General features: G+C 38.1%; 1 protein-coding gene across 4 annotated transcripts in view; it reads left to right on the top strand.

Moving 5' to 3' along the window:
• NAALADL2 (N-acetylated alpha-linked acidic dipeptidase like 2) overlaps window positions 1–26,952 on the top strand; it is a 355,925-nt gene that overhangs the window by 179,130 nt on the left and 149,843 nt on the right. The window lies entirely within an intron of this gene.

Here is a 26,952-nt window from a genome sequence, read left to right as displayed (position 1 = left end):
TTTCTAGATGCAGTCAAACATCAGGTAGCATTGTCGAAGAGCAGAGTGTTAAATTGTGGTCTGTAATAATTGGATCTCCATGAAATCCCCATCTGATCTCTGGCAAATTGATGTCTCTTTGCTTTCTATTTTCAGCCTGTGAGTGGGATGTCACCCTTTAGTTTGCATGCTTTTAAAGGGGAAAACTGAAATCTGAACTATGAGAGATTGTTTTGAGAACATAATCAGGAGGGTGACTCCTTCTCCCAAAATTCTTTTTAAATTTACTGAATTGAAAAAACAGTGTTTTAATACATAGTACCTATTAACTCGGGTATGGATATGAGGCGTTACGAATTGCCTACTGAAACCCCTGACTGGGTTTTATTTTTGTTTTATTATTTCTTTTTTTTCATAAGAAACTTTCCGCTGATTTGGAAGTTTATAAAACACTTTTGTAGGAGAGCACAATCACTTTTTTCATGCAGTGAATGTGGAAGAAAGTAGGTTTTCCTGCCAATTTTTTAAAGCTGTTTCTCCATGAAGAGGTAGTTTGACTTATTTCTGGCTTCTGGAAGTGACCCAGAGCAGTGAAAGTTCTTTTTCATGGTAAAGGAAATGCACTGTGTGTTTTTTGATCAGTAGTAGTTCAGAAGTGGGAGAATTTATATACCCAGGATTAAGAAGGATTGTTGTAGAGGAAATCCTAAGAGTTTGTTTAGGTATTTCAGAAGTAAATTGAAAGTAATTATTGAAATATTCCAATATAATTTGTCTCTCTTCTTTTTTATGTGGTAAACTTGAACCTAAAATCCTTGAAGTGGTTAGCAGAATGCTTTGAACTGGTATTACTACTAAATACAAGTTAAAAATGTATATACATATACATTATAAAGGACTTAATGCCAGTTTTCATGTGCTGATCTGGCTCAACTTTATGGATTCAATTATTTTCAAAATGGAAAAGGCTGTAGGTGATGAACAATGGTTCCACATGTTAAACATTTAACTTCCATGTCTGATCACAAACAAAAGTAGACTGAGGTGTGTCATTAGGCTTAATCATGAGCAAAGTGTTTTAATAATCTGGTTTCTACTGATTTGGTATTACAGAAATCACAGTAAACTGCAGAGAACTCTGTCGGTCTCAGGATGATATTCCAGTACTTTGTTTTGGGATTAGGAATTGCTTCCCATTTTTCTATTTTGAAGAGTTGTTTAAAAACATTCTGTTGTTTCATCACTTTTCAAATTATTTTGTCTAGCTATTGGGATGTTAATTTGAATCTGGCCTTTGGGTAAAATCAATTATAGAAATACTTTGCATCTCACAGAACTCACAGCGTTGCCATATTTTAATTATTTTAATTAATGTAATACTTAGAACTTGGTGATTTTTTTTTTTTTCCTACATAACAGCAATATTTCCGTAAATGTCATCCAACATCAGTTTCTCTACCTTTCAGTTCTGTATAAAAATATACAATCAGAGCTTTGAGTTTCGTATCTTACCCACAAGATTTTTCTTTACCCAACATTTTGATCTCAGAAAGTTTTTATAGCATGTTCTGTTAAGCTGTTTTCCCTCAACATCTGTTTGTCAAGAGTCAAAGCTATTGCGATGAAGCCTGCGTATATGGAGTCCCACAAATATAGAAGACACACCATATGTTTCTTGGGGAAAGAAAAAAAAAAAACCTGACAAAATCAATATGTGTTATTGTAAGTCTTCTTTCAATGTAATACACTTTGAGTTACTAGAGATAAGTGGCAGCTGCTTAGCTTGCAATTTCTAAATATTACTGAGAATGACATTAATTTAATTTCTGTTGCTTACTACTTAGACCAGACTCAATAAATGTAAGAAATCTTGCTAACGATTTTGATAAAGGACTTAGGGGAAAAATGTGTTAAAGATACAGCTGTGCCAGTCCTTCTACCCTGGCAGACAACACCTTAATGTACTTGGAGGTCTCTAGTGGGAACTTTCTGTTGGGATGATGCCTGCTGCAGCTAGAAGTTGTTCTGTGTATTGGGACCCTCTGGGCGGTAAATGAAGTTGCTGAAATGCACCAGGGGACTTCTGTTGATTTTTATTGGGATTTTGACTGGATTCTGTGCAAGTTAAGTGGAAGGACCACGTTGTATGACAGCAGTTTGTCTTCAGAGTTTGCCGAAATAGGAGAGAGGCGTGCCTGCTCAGATTCTTTTTTTACTATTAGTGCCCATTTGTTGCTCTGTCTTCAAGAAAAGCAAGAGAAAAAAAAAAAAAAAAAAAAAAAAAAAAAAAAAAAAAAAAAAAAAAAAAAGAGATTGTGAGTCTACTATGTTTATTTTATAGGAAGTTTTGATTTTTGATTTGATTTTTATAAATTAACTTTGTAAGTGGATTCATATTGAATGTTAAGTATAAAGAAAGATGGACTGTTGTGGTGCTGTTGATGATAATTCTAGCTATACCTTACTTATCTGATTAGTTAATTATCTCAAATGTTATTTAAAATCCTGAAAGCCTTACAGTGCTTTATTGTGCATTTCAGCAATGAGAGGTCTCAGTTACTAGAAGATTCACAGCTTTCTGACATTGTTCTTCATCCAGTCTGTATGGCTGCTCTTACATTTCAGCTCTGCTTTTCATTCTATATATCCTCACTCAGATCTTTCTTTGCTGCACTTTCTTCCCCCTCAAGCAATAGGGAGGTTTAAATCCCTTACTAATGCATCTAGTTGTAACTAACTGTCCTTTGGAGGCATATATTTTCCTTCTTGCAGCTGGGTAATATCACCTGCAGAATCTCACAAATCCATCTCTGGCAAGAATTGATTTGTCACCAGTGCCTGGTTCTATCCGTAACTTCAGCTTAGTTCTTCAAAGGGCTGTAGGATAGTAGACAGCAGCAGCTCTCCTACGCGGTCATTGCCAAAGAAACGAAAGTTGCTCTGCAGTGAGGAAAGGATTTCATATCTCTGTCTGAAAGTGAGAAAGGAAACTTCCTTCGAACCCAAGTTTCTCTTGTCCCTCAGCAGTTATATTCAGTGCTGTTAAATCCTTGGAGCTTCAAACATTTGTATCAAGTAAAACTTGCAAAACACTTGGCAAGCAAAGAGAGCCCAGAATGTCTTGGAAAAGCTGAACTGTGGAGATTTGGAATGTATTAAATTTCCAAGTTGCTTGTAGGAAAAACTGAATTTGCTGTCCCACAAACGAGAAGTCTTAGCAGGAATAGATCACCTTCTAATGGGAAGAGTACAAGGGGAAGAAAGGGAAAGAGCGCTCTTGTTGTGCTCCTGGTGGCTGCTTCTCCCAGGAGAGACCCCTTCTGTCCCCACTGCCATTAGTAGCTACTTCTCATTAATAGCTACATGCTGATACATTCGTGGGTGAATAGCTGGCCTAGACCATTGCTTGCTTTACCGGAGGTCTGAGCAGCTGTCTGTATGTTCACAGTATGTGAACAAATCCTGACTTCTGTCATGCCAGCACGGGAGAAATTCATTGCAAATAGCAGGTCTATGGGAATTCATCCTATTTGCTGCTGTGTATCAGTCTCAGATATTTATTGTATTGCCATAAAAATGCAAGCACTAAATATAGTTAGCCTGAGTCTGAAGTCCTCTCTGCTGCATCTTTAGAAATTGATACTGCAATGCTCCTGGGTAAGCAAGGGCTCAGTGAACTCTCTGGATTTATTTCTTTCCTCTATTTTGCGTAATCATTTGGGATTCTTTTTATCCACATGACAATTTTCAATGTGTATTTATAAGTACAAAGACCTTTTGAAACGAGATAAGAGTAATATCACACAAGTGAAAGTTCCCCCTTATCCTTCTGGTGCCTCGCCCATAAAGAATGGCTCTGAGAACATGAGGAGGTAGCTTTTGTACAAGAAAGATGCCCTACATGACCCAAGCCATTATCTGTGGAACACTAACTTGATAAATTTCAGCTCCAGATACCCACTTATGTCAAATATGATTTTTATCCCCAGCCCCAAAATAGTCTATATTTGTACTTCAAAGGGATTATTAGAAAAGCTTGTCTGTTTTATAGTTTTCATTGGTTTCATTTGATTTGCACCCCCTTTTTTTTAAATGGCTTATCATAGCTCTTTCATTTGTTTTTCAATGCATGGAAGAAAGAAGCGTTATATTGGTATAGTGATATGTTTGTAGCATTAGTGTCAGCTGCAGCATATGCTTATAAAATCCCTCTTCCGGTTTGTGAAGAGACAGCTTATGGTTTATTCATCATCTAAGGATGTGATTTATATATACCATGTCCACCATGCAGTTCACTAAAACAAAAGTTCCCCTCTGCTCATTATTTTTTGTAATGATAACCATAAAAATATATTGAATCTGAGATGTTTGATTTGGGAAATGGTTTGCAGTGAAGTGTGATTTTCTGTGTTGTAACTGTGTCCTCTGTAAATGAAGTGCACAGTGTTGCTTTAAAATTATTTTTTGTAAGCAATACACCAGTGTGATAGAGTAATGAATTAGATCCAATAAGCTGTACATTCACATTGGCATAACAAGTAATAAGTCCTTTGATAAATGTCCTTATCTGTCACAGCCCACATGAATGGCTTCTGCCTTACTGCAGCTTTCTCAAATCAACATACAGTTCTGTGTTAGGAAAAATAGAAAGGAAATAGCAACTGGGCCAACTTATCTGTTCAGAAACACTTTAAAAGACAAAAAAATATTAAGATTTGTTGTTGAGGCATGAGAAAATGACAGATACGGCCAAACCTCTGAGGCCTTTTCATACAAGAAGAGAAGCAGAAGGATTTCTGTATTGCAGATGATGTCCTGCACGGCTACAAACTGAAAACTGAGAATAATGCTCTGGGGTATTGTCCTATAATGGCATTGTTCCAGGTTGATTATTCTGTGTTGGTGCAAAATGTGTAGATTAGATATGTAGGAATTTTCTAAAGGCATTTCTTCCTTAATATTCTGTCTTGAATCTTTTTTTTTTTTTTTTTTTTTTTTTTTTTAATGGCAGTGTATCTCTTTCAATGCAATGTTTCAGTGCAACGTTCACAAGCTTGGGGCAGAAACAAGAGGGGAGGAATATAGAGGGCAATCCGCTGGTGAGAGACTACAGAGGGGACTGAGGGTAGTAGTCCTGCTCTGTGTTAGGTGGAGCAGAACCTGAGACCTGAACGTTCACACTGGAGTGCTTTCTTACAGAAGGTCTAAGCATCAGCCCAGTGCCTCATATTTTCCAATGAAAAGGAATGCCTATTTTTTGTAGGCTATAGAGAGCAAATGAACTTTGCTCTGATGACTCCTTTTTGGACTGTGCAATCTTATCTTTTAAAATTAGGTTACCTTGCTAATTTGCCTCAAATTTGTTATAAGCAGATGTGTGGCTAGAGTTTAGAGTGAAAACCAATTTCCACAGCTATTAGACATCTACTTCTTTACCATGACTGCTGGAAAGTATAGGACAATTTAGTCCTAATTAGAAATGGAAATTCTCAGCAGTGACAAGTACTACTTTTTCTCATAGATGATGAAATGAGCTAAGCCAGCATTGGTTAATGAGTAATTTGCTTTTTAAAGGTCTAGCATAATTCACTTTCACCTGGTCAGGGGGATCAAGGAGGGACCGACAGTTCTCTGTTTCCCTGCTTTCAGGGTCTCAGGACAGGCTGATGTCCCCCAGGCCTCATGCCTTTTTCTGGCAGCTGTTGAATGCTCTTTGGAAAGCTGAGGGTTGTTTCTTCAGCATGGGGCAAACAGGAACAGATGGTATAACATTTATGAATCACAGAGCAGTAACAGTTTGTGCGGTGTTTTGTATACCTTAGGCTTAGTACTGGACTATACCTGAAGAAGTATTTGATTAGACATTTCTGAGTGATTCTGACAATAATGCTGGCTAAAAGGCAGTATTTACAGGCGAAGGTTTTATTTATGTTGCCACTCATCAGTTTTATAGACATAACCAAACCATACTTCTTCTAACAGAAAGATTCTGAAGAAGAAACCATCACATTCTGTTGAGACAACAAACAGTATTATTTTCTTTCTTTTTTTTTTTTTCTTAGTAGAACAATTGCTTCCAACAGGGAAATTGGACGAAGTAGTTCGGCAGTGTCCAGTCTTTGCACCTTAATACAAGGAGAATTAACAACCTTGGCTAGTGGTCCCAGGAACACACTTATAAAGATACTGAGAAACAAACATTCCAGAACAAAGACTCCTAACAGTTTAATTACTGGCACTAGATGCGTAATCTGCTAATTACCTGAACAACAGGAAAAGTGTGCTCATGCTGAGGTAACTGCGTTGACGCTCAGCATGACTGTGTGCTCGAGGGTGGCAGTTTTCCCCAGGGAGGAGATGGTGGCACAAGGCATTGCAAGTTCCCTTTGTACCATTTCTTAAGCACCAGAACTAACAAATTCCTGTTTAGGATGCATCTCTCATCAGCAGACTGTAAAACTGAAGTCTATTGGTACTCTTGAGATGCAGCTTTTGAATGGAGTGCTGCAATTCCACGGTATGCACTGCAACAATTAGCAATTAGTTTCCTGCCTGTACACATAAATCAAATTAACAAAGCCTCGAGGGGAAATAGTTTTCTCAGCCCTCTATGGTTGTGCTTTGACATCCAGTTCCCTGCAGTCAGCACCTATGACAGCTATCTACTAGAAGCTTGCTAATAAGTCAGGCTGTTACCAAATTCACTGAGACCAGCAGGACTGCAATTTGTTGTGTGGTATTAGGTTACCATTCCTGCAGCGCTCAGGACTGAAGGCTACTAAGAGGCAACGCTAGGAATCGATCAGAGATAATGAAATTGATATTGTCTGAATAATAATCAATTTTAATAATTGTCTTCTACAGCAGTCTTGCAATAAGGGGCTTCTATTCTCACTTGAATTCTCTTTGAAAGCTGATGAGTTTCTGAAGTGTATTGGTTGCCATGCTGAAACAAATATAAAATGTATTAAAAAGATCATCCTTTTTCAGTAATATTGGAACTCACCAGTGTTAGACTTTCGAAATTAAACAAGTTTATTCCACTACCAAAACTAACTATTCTGATGTCTCAGAAGAAAAACTGTTTGGAAATCCTGAATTTAGTATATTTATTTCTACTTTGGACTTTTGCGTGACCATTGATAAAAGAAACTGTGATCTTCAACCAGCTTAATATCTTTGTTTTTCTTTTGTGAAAGCTGGAGAATATTTAACAGCTTCCATCTTTTCAGCTGTTGTGCAAGTTTTCTTTCTTTTCTATAGTGTCACAGACATTTCCTTGTATCAGTGCTTCTGCAATCATAAAAGATCAATATATGCATTTTTTTCTTTTCTTTTTCTTACATTTTCCAATGGGAGCTCAAACTTTGTTAACCAGCAGGCTAGTAGGGCAGCTTGTGAGGCCTGAGGGAAAAGGTCACTATTCCTTTATATATACTTATATACTTACATACTTATGTTCTGCTCTATGAAAGAACAGATTTTGCTTTTTTTTCAAGTGGCAAACTGCAGCCTGAAAGCTAGAGAAGCCCAGGAGTTCTTCGAAACAGTGGAGGACAGTGGGGGGAAGCGATGATAGTTTAAAATGGATAAGGAGTCTGTGAAAATGTCACCTTTCATGGAAATCATTTTCCTTGTTCCAGCAGGGCATCTGTGATTTAGCAGAGTGCTCACATATTTATGGTTATGATTATGGCTGAGGCAGGAACATGTTCCCAGCAGTTCTGGAATCTGTTTCTTGTTCAAGGCTACGTGAGACAACGCTGATGCAGTGCAGATTGGGAGCATTTAATTATTTAAATAGCTGGGTGAGTGCTATTTGTGAGCAAAAGGTGGTAGCTCTGGGAAGTTGCTTGTTTCATGGCCGTTTGTTTGCAATGGTTACTAAATGCTTTATTTTTAATAAAGGCCAAGCTAGGTGATGGGCCTTGTGATGTGCATTATTAAATACATAGATGAGCTTAAAAAAAGGCCATACGGTCATGAATAAAGTTACCATTCCCTATCAACTATTTAGGGAACAAAGCAAGAAACTGAATTATTCATTATATGCTCAGTGTAAGGCAAATGGAACCTGCTGCTGTGTTGCTAACAGTGCAGAAAGTGACTTAAAAAAATACAAATGGCTTTCCTCTGTATTATCATGCTTGGTTTTTCTTTACAAATATTTCTAGAAACTGCTTAAGAAAATTAAACTCCATTCCTATATATATATATGTATATATATGTATATATACATATATATATAGGAATGGAGTTTAATTTATATATATATATATACTTTATTTATAGGTGTTCCTTTTGTTCTCATGGAATTTTTTTTTAAAAACTAAGTTTTGTAATTACTGTTTCCTATGGACATGAATATACATATTTATACAGTCATCTATTTATATACGGTCTTTTGCATGTATGTGAATGGAGAATGTGTGTCTATTTTTGCAGAGTAGCTGAAGTTTAGTCACTTGTATTATGAATCTCAAAAGTTTCATATATTCTAGTGTTCAGTATCTCTTCTCCCTCTGGCTGTGGCTGAAACCTGATTTCCATTCTAATCCTAGGCCCGGAGGTATTTTCTGTATTTATAAGTCCTTTGAAACTGTAAGAACTGAACTGCTATGATGGCTATGTTATCATAGAACCTAGAAAGTTATAAAGGATGCAGTTCTGCAGGGGAGGATGGGCCTCAAATCCTGAAGAAGTTGGTAGCATTTCTTTAGCAGTAGATGAGAAATATGAGTTGGAGGACTCATTTTCTTCCTAGTGAAGTAGGTGTTAGACAACATAAAATATTAGGCTGATCTCAGTGCACAGATACATTCACATTAAAATAGGTACATGAGCTCCTTAGTGTGGTGTGGGAAAACGTTAGTGGCTGAAAGAGGAAGGAAAGGAATTAGAAGTAAAAAGCAGTGATAAAGTGAGAAAGATGGGATGATGTGACTTAGTGTTTCCTTTATGAAGCTTTTCTCATCTGTGCATTTTATCTTTGTTTTTTTTCCCCCAAAAAATATTACCAAACTGTATTGAGCTCAAATTTCTAACATGTACAAAAAAAAAAAAATCTCTTGGATTGTAATTTTGAAAACTCGTCCCACTTTTGCAGTGTGGTGAGTTTCTCAAAAATTAGGGCTTTTCTTTCCTTTTACTAATATTAGTTAACTCTGCCTTTTGACCATGTGTTAAAATCAGAGGTTGTAGCCTAGGAGCTGACATGCAATGCTCAGACTGTAGTGCAGACCTTTGAGTGCTGGAACTGGAGATGACACCCAGAGGAACAGGAGAGCTGAACTCTGTGCGTGTTCTGTAGCACTTGTACAAACACTTCTAAGTGAAAGGACTGTGTTAATGCAGTGTATGCCTGGTCTAGTTACAGTGAGGGTCAAGTAAACTAAGAAAAACTTTAAAGGAGAATGAGAAGATCACATTCTGCTCAATCGTACTGATGGCAACATGGGCCAGCTCTGTTGACTAGCCCACTGCCTTCACAGGGGTTTCTGACAGAGGAAGGCAGCTCTTTACATTAAAGACACAAAGCTACAGTGCCCGCCTTTCCTTCTGCTTTTTGTCATTACTGGGAAGCCGAGATCAGCTTCTTCAAGTTTTTACCAACTGGCTTCTAAAGAAAAGGCAGTGGGAGTTTGCTCTGTTGTTAGCATTAAGTTTCTAAATCTCTGGAGTTACCACTTATTTTCCTTCTTTACTGAGCTATTTTAAATAGCTTGTCTGAGAAGGTTTGATATTATTATTCTCTTTTGATTAATAAACTGAACTAGAAGAGAGGTTCTGGGGCTTGGCAGGAACAAAGCCGGGGCCAAGTTCGGTGCTGCCATGCTCTGCTGGAGCATGCACAGAGCTGTTTATAGCACAGCGAGGCCTTCAGGGCATTATCTTGGATTTGCAGCTCTCAACTGGCTAAAGTTTTTTGTTTTATTTTTTATTTCTTGACGACAAAACAGGCACTGTTAAAATAAGAATCATTTGAAATTATTGCAGAAATGCAAAGCTAAATAAATTAAATCCTACTTTAGTCTTATGGATTTGGAAATTGGTTTTACATGCTTTCGTCACATCCTGACTGGATTAATCTAGCTCTCTTTGTACAGCTATGCCAGCGCTGCTGCAGCAGAAATTGCAGCATGTGCAGACTGCAACTGCAGCAGCAATCAGTGCTGCCCTGAGGAAGAGCAAGGCTCACCGAATTTTCAGTCTCTTTTGCGTGTGTTTCCTTTTCTCCTGGCTTCATACGTATAGAAGTTAAAAAGGTCTCACTGTTTGGGAAACAGTTAATTGGATCAGGATAAGTCATAACCAGGATTAAATGTTGGAAGTGTGATTGGATCCCATCTCCTTTGTTAACAATAATTAAGACTGACATTAAAGATCACATTATCCTGTACAAAATTAGGTCCTCAGGTAAGCGAGAGGCTCTGCAAGGATGTTGCTGTGTGGTGCCATCCCTGCCATGATAAGGTCTGCTGCCTGAGGTGTGCGGTGCCCTGTGGGGGCAAAGCCAGCTGAGCCGCCATCTTGTTTCTCCTCAGCGCCCATACACAGCCTGGCGGGATGCCTCATGCAGAAGGGTCAGGTTTATTTTTTTGCTATAATCTGTCCTGGTGGCCTCATAAGGTACACAGAGAAGTGTCTGGAGAGGACAGTGAGTGCATGGGGCACTGCTCATAGGGTCCTGCTGCTGCTTTGACACAGCTCACAGTTCCATTTTTGGCGGCCTGCTCCTTGCTCTCAGCACAGGCTGATTGCCAGCATCCTGAACACTGGTGATTTTTTAAGATCAATTTTTTGGTCTGGTAAATATTTTTTTTTTAATTTTTTTTTTTTTTTTTTTTTCTAGCGGGAATGTAGAACTACTGAGCCAGATTAAATCTCTTGCCAGTGGACTGCCTTTCCTCAGTTACCTGTTCTGAACTGCCTCAGGGAAGTCCCGAAGCCCTTGCAGGCATCCTGCCGGAGTGCCTCACCCCCAGGGCCTTGCACCCCCCCTGGGCCTCACATGCTGCAGCTGGGCTGCCTTGCTGAAGGCTGTTTGCTTTTACACAACAGCTGACTCTCCTGAGATCAAGTCCCATTTGCTTCTGTTCAGATAAAACTGCTGACATTTCCACCACGTCTTTCAGCACAGGAAGGTAAATTTCTTTGTAAGCTTACCCAGTGATGGCTGTGCTTTCTAAAGAATACAGGATGATTGAGTTTGGGTTATTCGGTAACTGCATTTCAGTCTACGCCAAAGTAATTAATGTTAAGATTGGGTTATATACTAGATCCTTGCTGCATAAGGACCCTTTAGCTCCTTTTATTTGTTGTATGGTAAAGACTGATTGCAGGCTGTTCTACATTGTGTGATTCCTGGTTCAGCAGAGATACAAAACGTTTATCTGAAGATGAGTCTAACTATTTGTTATGTATCATTGTGCTATTCATTAGTGTCCTGAGTAATGACTTTGACTGAGATGAGAATGGTGGATATTGCATCCATAAATCAATATCTATTATCCCAGAGGAGAAATTGTTACTTTCTCTAGAATGAAAGTGGTTTTACACAGGAAGGTTTGTAATAATTGTCATCTTACTGTAGTTTGTACACAAAGCATTTCTTGGTTTCTCATGGTAGACTGCAATCCAGCACATAAGTTGAAATCATAAAAAGATATCTCAGAGAAGAAATGTAACCTTACAGAAAATGACAGGGCTGTTTTTCCTGAATCGACAGAATAGGTATCATAATACTGGCTATATATTGCTTTCAATAGATGACACAACATTAATGGAAAATTAGTGTTCTTTTCTAGATTGCCATCCAACTACAAGGTACATCTTGGTACTTTCTGTATTGCAAATTACTGTTGTAGCTTCACTTTTGAACTAAGAATGCTGTTAAAGATTGCCAGAAAAGCTATTTTGGTTTTGGTCTTTTCTCTTTTCCCCTGCCCTGTGCTTCAAATTGTGGTAATGTCTTGAATTTATTCAAGTTTCTTTCTGTTATCATTATAGCTGAAAGAGAAATAATCCATACCTGTTAGCATATGTTTGAGACAATATTTAAACTGCCTTGGGAATATTTGAAAATACGTGGTAAAATCAAATGATTTTTACTTACAGTATTATTTGAGCCCATAAAGCTAGCACTAACTTAGAAAGAGACCATATTCTACAAGATACAGAAAATTAAAGTGAATATTTGTTTACAGCTAATTATATGCTTCTGATTTTATGTAGTAGAGGAAAGCAGGGTAGAGATGCCCTTATCTTATCTTGAAGAAAATGCAACAGAAATTGCCTTTGAATTGCTTTTGCCTGTTTACCTAAATCATTCCAGACTTACTAGAAAAATTATATCTTATCAGCCTTGAATACATGAAAACTAGTTGTTAAACTACAACTGGATAAAATAGTATTGTGAGAATTGATTGTTACCATTAACAAAATAGTTGTAGCGTGCACAGACATTTCTTACAAATAAGGAAATTGAATCGTGGAATTTGAGGGTAGTTGAAGAGGATATGTCTGCTAATGCAGCCTTAATTGTTGAACTTCAGGTTAAATGTTGAATATTGAGAACTGTATAAGAGATTGCAAACAGCCTGAAACTACTTATGCTATTTAAAAATGATTGGATACTTCAGTTTAATTCAGTTTGAATGGAGGCGAAGGGCTTTTAAGAAATACTTGAACCACGAAATTGTTGACAGTTAAGTTATACAGACATGAAAAAGTTTTATAGTTGAAACCTTGACTTTATTACCGTAGTGCTAGAGTCCTGCTGTTATAAAGGCCCTAAAGATTCCTGCCTGAGTCCTCTATCCGCACACTATGGTTGATACATATCCAGCATCTTTTGAGATTCATGCCGAAATACTAAATACTGGATGAGCTTTTTGGCTGCAAGACTGGCTTTGCTTTACCTCTCCAGCTGCACATCTCTGCTGGGATCTGCCAGATGGATTCTCATATTGTTCATATTTCACATCTAAGTTAAGCAGTTCACCCCACGTGCGCTCACCTCCTTAATTCAAACACCAGCAGCACACTGTACCTCACTTGCTGATTTTGCAGAATGCTTTGGGGCAACTGTGAGGAGAAAGCCCTCCAAATGTAACTGTCTTGCTGCGTGCTGGTTGGCATGTTATTTAGGTACAGAGAAGAGAGAACATAGGGAAGTGCAGCCAGATGGTAGAGGGGAAGCTAATCTGTGTCTGGTTGTGGGAAAGAAGGGGTACATGAGTCATCTGTAGAAAGAGGCTTGTTCCTTTTAAATTAAACCTCTTGATTTCAGAGCTAAGGTGTGTGACATCAAAAAGGTTCTGCGTCAGTAATGCTTTAAGCACATTTTTGAGAGATTGTTACCCTCTGGCTACAGTTAATTTCATTTTAAATATGTTTATTTTTACTCAAGAAGTTCAGCTAGAGTTTGCATTGCTTCCCTACTGAAGATAATTTGATTTCAAATTGCAGCAGTTTGGAGGTACATAGATGGAGGAAAAATTCTTCCATAAAAACCGAGTTTGCTGCTAAGCTACAAGTTATGTCTTCAGAGTGAATGATTTATGGATTCGATATAAGGTTTTAAAATGTTGCTGTACCTGTCTGTTTTTAATAACTTGTATGTCATCCTTCTGGCAAATACTATTATGTATGTAAGAATGTTGAAGTTAAAGCAAGTAATCGTATCCTAATGCGAGATTTGGAGAGAAGGGCTTTCAGAAATAGGTAGTGACATTAATATTTTTTGTTTTTTATGTCAGACAAATGCTAAAACCTGATCTGAGTTCTCAGTAGGTTAGCAGAAATGTCATTCCCAGTCAGACCGAAGTGATTCCACTGAAGCTCTTTGGGTATGATGCATTATATGCTACTGTTGTTTTCTTGTTTACATAAGTGGATTTGCATGGGTTGGTGCTCCAAATATTGGACCACTGAAAACCACCTGCATCTGCTGAGGTACTGAGACAAAAACTCTGGAGGCTGGCCAGGTTCCTGCAGTGCTTTTGCTTACGTGTTTGACAGTAACATCTGGTAACGCAGATGCTGAATTCTAGAGAGCCATAATTATTTTGAGAGTAGGGAGAAGTTGTCACACGTAGTTATTATCATGCTACTATCACAGGTATTAGAATCAAAGAGATCATTTTGTTCTTTGCTGACAGCATATGTTTTGTCAGCTTTGCAGAAGTGCTATTTTGATGCCATGCAATATGCAGATTAAAAATTATGTTGTTTTTAAGCAGCTTGAAGGTTAAAGAAGAGCAAAAAGAATCTAAGTGTAAAATGCTTTGTTTCTTCAGAATACCAGTTTCACCACAATTGAGATTGCTGCCAAAATATGTCAGACAGTGTCCCCCCTATTTATGCCCCTCATGAATAATACTCTTGGATTTTGTGCTACTAAAGGAAGGTGCCTCAGTTCTGTTCATCTCAGGTGCCATTTTTTTGTTTTGTTTTAGTCCCCTGCATCATTTCCAGGCATAGCATTGATGGGAAGGAGTATGACAGCTGGAATGTAAGGAACTTAGGTATTTACAGAGGTATTGTAATAAGTATTTGTATCTACTGAGAGAAAGGTCGAAACTCTATTTGCAGAATAATTCTGGAACTTGAATTCAGTTGCCCAGTTTGATGTTGGAAATTTCCATTCTGTTGTACAAAAAATATTTGTTTTCATTTAAAACAACGGGGAAAAGATGACATTTGTTACTTTTTGATTTGTTTATAGTAAATACCGCGTTTTCTTCTTAAAGCTCTGTGTTTGGACATCTGCACGAGAGGAAATGAGCATCTTGTGAGATTTCTCAAGTCTGCTCTGATGCACAGGAATGTTTTACCATTTTTCATGGCTTATGTTTTCAGTAATCACATTTGAAAGTCTCTTAGGCAACAGTAGTTTGTAATGGGACTAGGAAGACAATGCAGGAGCAAGCCAAATCTCTCTCTTCTCTAGGAACCCAATCAAATGTATTTAAAAATCCTTACAATATCAAGGACAAATGTGATTTGTCTTACAGCTGCAAGGATATGACAGAAATTTGAATAAGTGGGACTGACTGGGTGTAGGAGTCCCAGGATTAAGATTATAAGTACCATGAAGTCGTCCTAATGTCATCTTCTGATGCCTCAATTGGAAATCAGTAGTAGGAGCAATCTTTTAGTAACCTGTTCAGCACAAAATGCTTTGTTTCCTTTAGAATTCAACTTTGCTTATGTATTAAGGAAAATGGATCTGAATGTCTTTATCATTTCTGGTTTTGTTTTGCTCTGATCATGGTCTGTGTGGTTTTTGAGTATTGCTGCAGAGCCAGTTCTCTTGCCAGCTTGGGGAAAGCAGGACTTGCTGCTTTGCTCTGTTCCATGTAACATTTGCAGCCTCATATTTGCAGAATGGTTGCAGCTGCAGATGGTATCTGAGATGTGTTGTCTTACTTTTCTCGCCTCCCCATTGCCCTGTCTTTTTCCCCTTTATGCTGCTACTAACCCTCATAGGGCAGTTTGGTCAAATGGCTGCAGGAGTTGATCTGCTGAAAAATTATCTTTTGGCTAAAATTACTTTAAAGAATGGTATTTTTGAAGTTCATCAGTCTTGCTTTCTATGTAGCTCCACAGCTATTCGGGTGGCCAAAAAGAATATGAGATTTTTCTGTTGTCGAAGTCAGGATGTCCCAATGGATGTATTTTTCACACTATTTTTCTGGTAACTTTGGGCATAAGGCCATAGGTAAACATTTCTTAACATAAGAATGAAGGGGCAAAGAGCAACCTGACTGCTGCCTAAAGACAGAAAGAAGCAGGAAGTGCCTGTCCAGTGGAAGTGGGCAATTTATCAAGTAATAGTACTGTTAATCATTTTAGATTGTGTGAATTAAATCTTTAGCAGTGTGATTATTTCTGTTCTGATGCTTAATTCACCTGCTGCCTTAAAATGTTATTAATTTAAAATGTGTTTTGGTTTTTTATTTCTATTGTCTCTGCATTTAATAGAAATTGCATGGTGACCTGAAAGTCTTTTCTTCATTAATCTAATGTATATTTTGAACATTTCTTCTGGAGTCACTAGGGAGGTAGGCTGATGTCTCATTGGAAAGACTTTATATAACCTTATTCCTTTGGTATCTGATTTCTGCTAGAAATATTATTTTTGAGCTATATATAAGTATAGCCCAAATAATGTAAAAAGCAAAACAAAACAAAGAACTTCTCAAAAGTTGTATTTATATTTGGGGGCAATTGTGTACAGCTACATCTTTTAGGTTGCTACCATTGAGTGGATACATTGAGTTCCTTTTCAAATCAGAGAATTGGGATTTGGTGAATTCTGAATGTGTGTTCCCAGCTCTTCTAGTTGGAAAGTGTGAAGTGTGCCTATTTAGTATGCAAAACACCGGCCAAAATGGTATGTAACTGTACTAAGAATTGGTGTGACTCCAACTCCTTACTGGTGTAGCACAGTTTCCCTGAAGAAGATGAAGAAAGCAGTGTGCCCATCCACTGAAGTAAGTGCAAAGTTGAAGGCAGCCATCTATCTTCTGCATAAAGTGATGTTCTCCTCTTCTGTGTACATGTGCACATTCTGTATTCCGTTTGCTCTGATTTACAGTGACGGCTCAGGTTTTTCTGCTTTGTTCAGGAGCACAGTTCAGTGACTGCTTTTTCATGGGTTAGGAAAGGCAGCTTTTTTCCTTAAGGAAAATTCTGTAAGAGGATATTATTGTAGATGAAAGGGAGTGATGAAGCTTTGAGTTATTGCATTGTATGCATAATCCATAAGCAGAATCAAATATACGATTAAGTAATCTGTGGTGTTGTGGGATTTCTTCTTAAAATCATGTAAATTAGGTCTTTATCATGGATGCATTTTGTGGTGTTTAATGCATCCCAAGAGTGAATATGAGGAAAAAAAAGAAGAGGTGATGTTGCAGTTGGAGTCGTACTGAGAAATTCCAGGGATCAAATGGTGCATGTCCTTGAGGTCTGCTGGTGATCAGTCAGTTGAAGGGAAACCATGTCACTGCTCTGTGCTTTTGCTATTGGGGAAACAGGTGGGTAAGCGTTTCTCCTTACCAGTAAAACTGTATGGCCCATACCAACCACTCCTATCCTTTGCCTGCCCTTACTTGCTCTGCTGCTATGGGAAAGGATGCTGTCTCTGGGTGAGTGAAGACTTCCTGAAGTTCTTTGTATCTTCAGTGACTCGCAGGATTTGGCTTCTGCGTGTCACAGATAAGTGCTGTCCAGACAGCAATTCTGACTGACTTTTGTCCTTACTTTAATCATATACTTTAGGCTGCACTTACTATCTGATGAACACAACTGCAGACTGTGCTTGAAATTGAAATATCAGAATGCCCTTCATCTTGTGGAGATGATGCTTTTAGTTAGCTTAGATGGATTGTTACCAGCCTTATTGACTCACCTTGTTTTTCACTTTTCCACTGTGCTCGTTGTGCATTGCTTCACTTTCTGGTGGGTTGTGTTCCTCACATTCTCATTGCCATGTTCTTCCACTGCCAGTGCCTGGGTTTCCCAGCGTGAGTCACTGTGTAGGTTCAGCTTTGCTATGATGCAACTGTTTTATTGTTTTGCTTATATGTAGTGTAGGAATGGTTACCACGAGATACGTGTTTTGTAACTTCCTACTGTGCTTTGTTGTTGTAACAAGTTTATACAGTTGAATGTCATTTTCTGCCCTCTAGTTTTACTGCTGCTGAATTGAAAGGTTCACTCAGTTTTATTCTCCTTTTCTGTTTGTTGAGCACTTTGTTTTTGAACTGTACTTATGCAGTGCCCCCAGGTCAGCTTTCATGTGCTTCTCAGTAACCTTTATCCAAATATATCTGTTAACCCAGGAAGAAAAAGTGACCAGTCATATCTGCTGCTTTCATGGAACCTTTTTCTCTCAATTGCATTACTGTATGCAGCCAGGTGAATTCCGACCCAATTCCCTGGAAAATGCAGCGGCCATTTCTTACTTAATACCATGATAAATTCAGTGTTGGCTGAGCTTCTACTTTAATATGCTGCAGATAATCCCTATTCTATATTATTTGAAGATATTGTGCTGTTTCAGAAATACTTGAAATGCTTATAAGTGATTACACATTCATATTTTATTAACTGCAGGTAAATTATTCTTTAAAAGTGGTTGATCTCAAAATACTGTTCATAATGTGTTCCGGTGAATTACAGGTCTGTTTGACTCAAAACCTGCTTGTGACAGCACATTTCAGTTACACATTTCCTTGTTTCCTTTTTCCTTTCTTCATAGCTTGGCCTTGATTCCTGACTTGGTGTTTGAGAAGTTCACTCTGAGACGAAGAATGCATTGAGGCAGAGCATCACAACAGTGAGCTCTCCAGTGAGCTGCTCAGGCTCTCTGTGTCGGGCAGCTCTGTTAGCTGGAGGCACTGCTGTAGTTAGCATTGCTCCAGACAGACCACCTGGTACTTGGATGTGAAGCAGTTGGTTTGTGAGGCCATTCGTTAGTTTGCTTATTGGGTTATTTTGATCTTTGCTTTTTCACTGTAGCCAGCAGATTAAAACCTTGGAACATTATCAGAAACACTTTATGAACCTGAGGCTTGATGTGAATGTATTTTATCACATGTGGTCCTGACTGTAAAAGCTGCCTATTCACCTTAGGAGCTGTGCAACCTGGGAAATGGGATTAAAAAAATAAAGAGCCAGAACTGGGCAGGGCTTTTTTCAGGGGTTTCATTTACCATCTCAGTCACATTTCTTTCAAAATACATTAGATGTTGCTTCTTTATAAACTTTTTTGTATGTACTGGAGATTATCTGAAGACTGTTTTTAAAGACTAGATTTTGCCAGCCTGCCAGCTGCAGTGGGTTTGCTAATTTATCAGTTAGCCTCTCTCTGGGGTGTAATTGCCAGATGCTTTCTGACGCTCATTACATTGGAATCAGCATCCTCCTAAAACCTATGAAAATGGACTGTAGTAGTGGTACTTGAGATAGGAAAAAAGCTGTAGTCAGCACTAAGTCATGGTGGCTATAACATGTCACAGCAGATGCTGTGATTGCAGTCGTCTTCTATGACAAAATGAGGCCAAGTGAAGGAAAACATTTTCCAAGTGCTAAGCATACTTTCACTACTTATATATTTATATCACCTAATATTTTGCGCTTCTATCAAAACAATGATACAAAATATTCCATCTCAGACAATGTGAGCTTGTTTTCAGTAGCCTCAGCGTGTCCAGTAATTTATGCTAAATTCTGCCTGAAGAGTGCTCGTCTTGATACTGTGTAATAGAAACAGAAGTCCACATTGTTACAGCTGTAATTGCTATCAGTTATGGAGGGGACGTTCTGAGAGTGGGGCAGTAGAGCTTCTTTTAAGTGCCCTTCAGTTGTTGCTCTACTAAAGAATTTTCAGATTTCAGACAAAGATTGAAGAAATATTGAAAAGCTTAAAATATAATGCATGATAAATGTACGTCAGTTTCAGATGTTTGGGTTTCTTAATATTCATTCATATCTTTCTATATTTTAAGGTACATAAGAAATAAATGAAATTAAAAAAAAAAAAAAAAAAGAGAGAGAGAGAGAAAATTTGAGGCACATTCCATATTTTATTGCTGTGCCCAGCAATGCAAAGAAATGTTGACTCCAGTTTAGGTACCAATAACAGCATTAATTAACAACCGCAGCAAAAAAAAGAAGATGTGTATTAGACCATTTCAGCATCTTCTTAGCTTTCCCAGTTAAGGCTCTGTAAGTTAGCCCCAGTTCTGAAGATCAATAAACTTCACAGATCAGGCATGTAATTGAATTAGTTTACTGCCTCCTGTTCCGTGCCAATGCCAAATGCATCAGAGCATACTGTTAGAATTCACAGTCAATAATTACTGCACAGTTAATGGTTGTATTATGCCTTGAGGTAAAGTGTTCCTGACTCCTGCAGAAATTTTTATTTTCTGTGAGGCAACACATGATTTCACTAACCATCTAAACACATTCCTTCCTAGATATTGCCGAGCTGCTATTGGCAATTCTTTCTCATGAAGGAGAGTTCTTCTGAATGCCACTGTTCTGTATTAACATATGTATGTAGGCTTCCATATGTCACCTATCTCTATAAAAGAGGGTTTAAGTTGAGTGGAGAGGAGTTAAGTGCATGAAGCTGCATACAGTGGTAGCAGCACCTTGAAGTGGCCCACATACCATTTTGTGGTAACACATAGCACAAGGAAAGCTTTGGAATTTCTTTAGAAGGAATTTTGCCGCATTGATCATCTGGTCTCTTTTTATTACTTAGGCCTTTTTTGTTGTTTGGTAGAATCTATGGAAGACTGAGCCTAACTTTCACTGGGGACTGGTTTCCATTTTGGCACTGTCACATGGCATGGGTTTTGTTGGAAGCGGAAGATGTGAACTGTGTCTGCAGAGACAGTGAGATATTATTTTAGTGTCAACCTGAAACCAACACATTAACACAAGAAACCTGGAAAGAAGGTGAGATACCAGTGATAGCCAGCGAAGGTCAGGCTGTTACAGTGGCTGCGTGGGGCTACTTGTAGTTGGTTCCTCCAGGGCCTCCTGCCTGCAGCAGATCCAGCGGGTGAAGAAATGAGCTCTTCCAGGTAGATTGCAATGCCACTGATAGAGTTCTCTAAAGAGACCTTCCAACTATTTCTTTTCAGAACTTCGCTATTTCAGGCTTTATTAATGATGCCATTTTAGCCGTCTCCCTCTGCTTTTGCAGATGAAGCTGGAATTGCAGATTGTGGTGTATGAAGGCAAGAAGCTTTTTACTGATAAACAGAGGCTGCTCAGTGTGCACCTGTGCTTAGGACAACACTGATTTCCCAGTTATTTGCTTGTACGCGTGAAATCCAAGAGACTGCTTGTTTTGACAGAAACTTTATGTATTATATTGAAATTCTCATTTAATTTCTTTAAGCATATTTACTTTCAGCAATATACATTAGACTCACATTAGATTTTTATGGATTTCAGAGGGATTTTATCTTATAGCTCATAATGTAATTGCTAAACTGCCTTTGGTGATCCATAAATCTGAAAGCAGAAATATTTCCTCTCCTTTTTTCTGCCTTCAATAACGTTAGCAATACAAAAAAAGTTAAAAAGTCAGCTGTGCTCTGGGGGGTTTTTCAGCAAAGTACACGTCCAGCAGTCAAGTGATGTGATGTCATTGCAATATGGAAATATGAAGCATACGTGATATTGATAAAACCTGGGCTGAGTGATGCATTCACTCTTCCAATTTTAATCAGAACCTTAATCAGTATGCACACAAGCTGGTATGTTTTATATATAGTTTATTTATTTGAAGCAATCATATTTTCTGGGAAGACCGCTTTAGTTTTTCCACCCAAAGAGAAGAGCTGATGGTTATTTTCAGAATATATGATGAAAAAAGGGTAAGGTATTTTCTTAGCAATTCTCAGTTGATATCTTTTATTTTGTTATTGACTGAAGAATTTTATCCACCTCTTAGACCTGTACAGACTGAATTGCTATCACTTTCAGTCTAAGATGCACTGTACTGATGACTAATGTCCAGTGGCATTGTTAGGAAAGGTCACTGTGGAAATCGTTCTATAAAGTAAGAAAACTTTTTGCAGTTAGGGTACTTAGGAGCACTGAGATGCAATTGCACGTATCCTTAGCTCCAGTGTGCTTTTTGGCACAGATGTCATAGAAAGTGAGGCAGAACCTGTCAGATACCTGCATCAAGAATATATTTGCTTTTGAAACTATCAGTCTGGAGGAGACTGATAAGACAGCAAAAAGTAATCTTGAGTTGAGAAAAGACAGAGAATAGTAGGATTTAGGATGATAGGGGCGAGGTGAGGTAAACAAGAAAGGCACAGGGGTGACAGATTTGTACTTATAGTGTTACTAAATAACATCCCACATAACATGGCAAAGTATATATCTGGTAATCCTGTAATGACATTCTGAGAACCCAGCCTAAGTCTGAATACCTTTTTCCCTGTTGATAGCTTTTGTTGTCCTTCAGTCTTCATCCCATGGGAGGTGCAACCGCTGTGTGTTGTTGTTTTTTCCTTCAAAGTTTGGCTATTTTTTTGGCCCTGTTGTTCATCACGCTGCCTGTACCAAATATCTCTGCTGAGTTACTGGAGGTGGAGCACCTCTACTGAGGTGCATTTCCAGAGGTGACAGACAGAGGACTTGTCTATGTGAAGCTGCTGGTCATGGTTAGCAGGTGCAAGCACATCATGGTGATTAGAGAGAAACATAATCATCACTGGCAGGCTGTACTGATTTGATTCTTACCTGCTGCAAATAGCAACATCAGCCCTGGAGCTAATTTGGTAGTTCACAATCTGAGGCAAGGATATATTGGACAGTGAGACAAGTGACATCAGAGTTCCAGGTATCTTTTTGAACTGATGGTACAGCTGACGGAACCTTGCAGAACCCAAGTTCTCTGTCTCCTGCTCAGTACCAGAAGCTTCCTTGCAGACCCCGAGCCTCCTGAAGGGTGGTATTTGGGGTTGTGGAGGGAGTGTTGTCTTGTTTTACTAACCAATTTCTGTTTTTCTCCTATTCCTATTACTTTACTTGGTATTTAAAGTATTTCTATGATATTTACATTTATTAAGTGACTAGTGGAGAGACGCTGTTTTGTGCTGTCATGTCACACTTCTTAAAAAAAATAACACCTGTTCCTTATAGATAAGACAAGAAACAATTTACTTCAGAGTACCTCTCGCTGACATTTCATTTGTCTTCCTGATTGTACAAGTGTAGTTACCTTCATGCCAAAGTTAATTATGGACAACTCTGGAATTAGTTAATCTGTCAGAAGTAGCAAGAGATAAAACATCTGTTTCCAGTGCTACGGGGCTGGGTGAGTATGGACTGGATAGTTTCTCTCTTCTATATTCTGCTGATTTTTGGAGTTCCTTCTGAAGTTGCTGTGATTTCTGCTTCAATCAAAATTGCTGGACTGCACCTTAAATTTGCACTGTCTACTAGCAAATGGTTTTCTTTCTTAGAATGTAGGTTTGTTCACATCTATGATGCTTCACTTCTTGGGTTATCCTGTCACTCTTTGTCAAGAAGAAAATTATTTCTAAAGGAATAAAGTTTGCATCAGCTGGATGTTTTATAATCTAGAGAACAAATCTGGTAACTACATATTTTGCTGTTAGATTCTCAGCATAGTTTCAAATGAATGACTTAAGTCTTCTTAAAACTCCGTCTTTTTCAGCAGTAGCAGTGTTTGCTGAGTGCTGCTCACTCTTTTTATTTGCTGGTTTGCCAAATACTTCCTTCAATATAAGTGCAGACAGTGACTTTAAGCTGTTTTTGTATGGAATGTGTTGAAATCCATAAATGGTTTTGTGGTTTTTGTTGTTCTTTCTCCTGTGAGCATTGTAAGATGTGAACTCCATCTGGTGGCAGGATTACCGCGGAAAAGGAAATGGTTGGAAATGCACTTGCAAGAAGTAAAAGCCTTTCCTTGATCGTTGATTTAAAAAGGTAATATCTCCGCAGTCAGAAATTAAATTGTTAGCCCGAGGTTTTTCCAGAATAGGATTCTCATTGCTTAGAAAAGCTTTCTTTCTATTACAGCCAGCAAGTAGGGCTTAAACATATCTGGTTATGTCCTTTTCCTCTCATCAGTTTAAATCAAAGTAGTTCTTGGCTCAGTCTTTACAATATTCTCGATCCATTTGGTTTTTTCCATCTCTTTACAGAAACATAGATCCTGTGGTTAAGGGTCTTCCTATTCCCTGTGCTGCTTTGACTTCTTTTAGATATAATCTCATGTTTGATCTAGAGAAGTGTGGTTGTTGGCAGTGTCCAAAGCTCAGAATGCATTGAACATCTTCTTGTGCACCTGTGCTCACTGGAGCCTCCGAGCTGCAATCCTGCAAGAAAGAGAAAGACATGATGGGGATGGGTTGGTGATTGGACTCGATGATCTCAGATGCAGCACATATATACTACACATATACATACTTAAGCAATATATGTAGTTATATTAAAATAGGGATGATTTGTTAATTTATCATCTGTCTGCTGAGTGTTTTTGGGCCATACTGTCACATTCTCCTTCAAAATACTATGAGTTAAAGTATTTTTTAATAAAAGCTGAAAATCTGATGCTATCGGGGTATTCCAGGAGCTGTGGTTTGAGATAAATGTGAAATGTATTTGTATGCCCCAAAACATTATATTTGTTGTGGTAGCTCTTTCTATGGTAATTCATGCTGTGTTTTATATGCTTGAAACACTGAATAGACCTTTATTATAGATGTGCAGAATATATTCTGGATGTTGCGAGGAATAATAGCATGTCTATTTGACACAGTCAAGACGGGAACCAAAACACTGCATTTTTCAGTTGTCACTTTTTCCTGCATGTGCTTATGTTGTTGACAGCCTCCTGCTCTCAAAAATACCTAATTGCACATTGCTTTCTTATGATCATTTGTATGATGTCACATCTATTATGCATTCATCAGCTGAAAACTGCAACCATTAATTTTAATAATGTTTCTAATGCTATGCTTAGCAGGAATTATTTGATAATCCGTGCTATTATAATTGGGAGTACTTTCTTGGAGATGGATAATCAGATTATGTTCATCTAGCCGTCTGTTTCAGATTTTTTCAAGCTTTTTATGTAAGTGATTTCAGGTTCATCATTTCTATGTTGTCTACTAAAAGGGAAGATGCATAAGAGCTTTTGTAGCAATCGTCTGAGAGGTCTACTATAAAAAAGATTTTATACATCGTTGATCCAAGTGTTTTTGGAGAGCAGGGAAAATACTGGTTTGGTAGCTTGAAATAATTCTATACAAGAAGAATGTGTGTACTGTCTGATAGAAACAGGTCTCCGTGAACTGAGCACTTCATAGAGAAGTGCAAGAAAGAATTCCGATGGTTTTCACCACTAGATCATCACTGAAACATACCAAAAATAATGCTTTCCGTAAATATTGATGTTCGGTAGAATTTTGTAACATGAGTGGTTTTGTCATGTTCTGGAGTAGTTGAATATGCAAATAGTACATGGAAAGGTTTGGTTAATTTAAACTTTATCCTTGTGTGGTACTGTGACTTTCTGGGCTTAATATGAGGATGCAGCTTAACCCAAGTACACCGTCACAACTCAGTTTATGTCAGGTGACCCCTTTTGTTTATTTGTTTGTTTTTGTTTTGTTTTTTTTAATCTTAGGAGCTATTATTTAATGTTTGGCATTTTTTGGATGGTAGATCCTTAGTGGCTCTGAAAATCTCCTGGGGCTGTAAGAAAAGGAGCTAAAAACTTAAATATGTCACTAATACCCAGCAGTTTCACAGGGTCTTGAAAAATACAGGTTTTCAGTGTGTTTGGATCAAAATATTCAAGGAAAAATCTTTGCAAATAATAAAACCAAGTGTTGCTTTTATTCGCTTAAACTTTTTAGTTAGTAACAAAATATTCTTTTCTCTCTGAATCTTCAAATGTCTTCGTAAGTCACAATCTGCAGCTGTGACCCTGCAGACTCAGTGGCATTTTACAAAGAAGCCTGGAGAAACAGGTGAATACATTTACCCAGCAGGATGTGCTATGTGTGTTTCTTCTGTGGTTAATGCGGGAGCCAACAGCAGCTGGAAGCTGTTGTAAGGATTTCTCCCAGGTTTTCTCCCAGGTGAGTGGTGCTGAGTGCAGGAGGCTGCCTGACGGAGTGAGCAGCCCCTTGTAGTTGTGTCTCCTGGGCTTCATGCTTCATCTAGTTGGAGACAAGCTGAGCTGTGGTTAGATGTGTCCTAGGGTAGGGAAAGCAGGTTGTGTTCCAAACATCTTGTTTGCTCGCTGTCATCAGGAGTTGCTGTGAACTTTTGTGGTCTTTCTGCAGTCATCCTTAAACTGGAAAGCAAGAGATGCAGATTAACTAGTTGTCCATGTGCTACTAGTACATCTCATTGTGTGTGTACACGTGTACTCACGTGCATGCATGTCTTACCTACCACATATATACAGTTACACAATTGTATTTTTGACTTTAGGACAAACTTTAGTAGTTTAAATGGTTTTATAATTACATGCTTATGATCTGTGTAAGACATTTTCTGTTCTGTGTGTGTGTGGGGGGGAAGGTATTTATTTTTTGCCTACAATTTCTGTTTTGGGTTTTATCCTTAATTTGGCAGCATGTAGAAATGTGTATGTTTAGCACTCTTCCTTACATTCTGTGATTCTATGATGCATCATTGTTCTGGAAATACTAACTAATAGAAACTGTGTGCCTTTGTTTTCTTTCATTCATTCCACAGTTCAGATGTATCTTTGTATTATAAAAGCATATATAGTTTCTTGAAAGCTGTTATATTGCAGGAGATCGTGTATTTCATTAAATAACAACAGCTTCATCTCATTTCCCGTCACCTTCTGGCCACGTATGGAATTTTAACCTGGTTGTTGGAATCATACAGTTTATTTTATCCTATTAATAGCAAACCTTTACAGTGGCACAGAGCCCATTCAGCTAAAAACTTTTGATGTGGTAATGCCATTTCAGGAAATAAAGCAGCTATTGCCTACCATGGATGCAAGAGAAATCCTACGATTTGACTCATGTTGGATTGCGGTTTGTCAAGAGCTTATTATTAGTCTCAGGGAGAGGACTTCCAACAGAAAAATATTTTGGTAGTTTGCTGATGAGCTGGGCTACCAAATATATAATATTTAAAATGTGTAAATAAACCCAGCTCATTTTGATTGAGGTCAGCATCAAAAGAAGAGCATAAACAGTAATTTTCAGATGGAGAGCAAAGGGCTAAGGGAGGGCTTGGGATAATACTAATAATCTCTTTAGCTGAAACAGCTGCAACTGGAGAGCCATGTGAATTTATAGGGTAAATTTCAAGTAGTGCTAAGGTAGCAGCCTATTTGAAGGCAGAACATTTGGTAGTCTTTTGAGACTGGGGCTACAACCTGAGTAATTGGAAGAGGAAAAA

Source organism: Excalfactoria chinensis, chromosome 9 (assembly GCF_039878825.1).
Source record: "Excalfactoria chinensis isolate bCotChi1 chromosome 9, bCotChi1.hap2, whole genome shotgun sequence".
Lineage (NCBI taxonomy): Eukaryota > Metazoa > Chordata > Aves > Galliformes > Phasianidae > Excalfactoria > Excalfactoria chinensis.
This window is presented reverse-complemented; position numbering and strand designations above follow the sequence as displayed.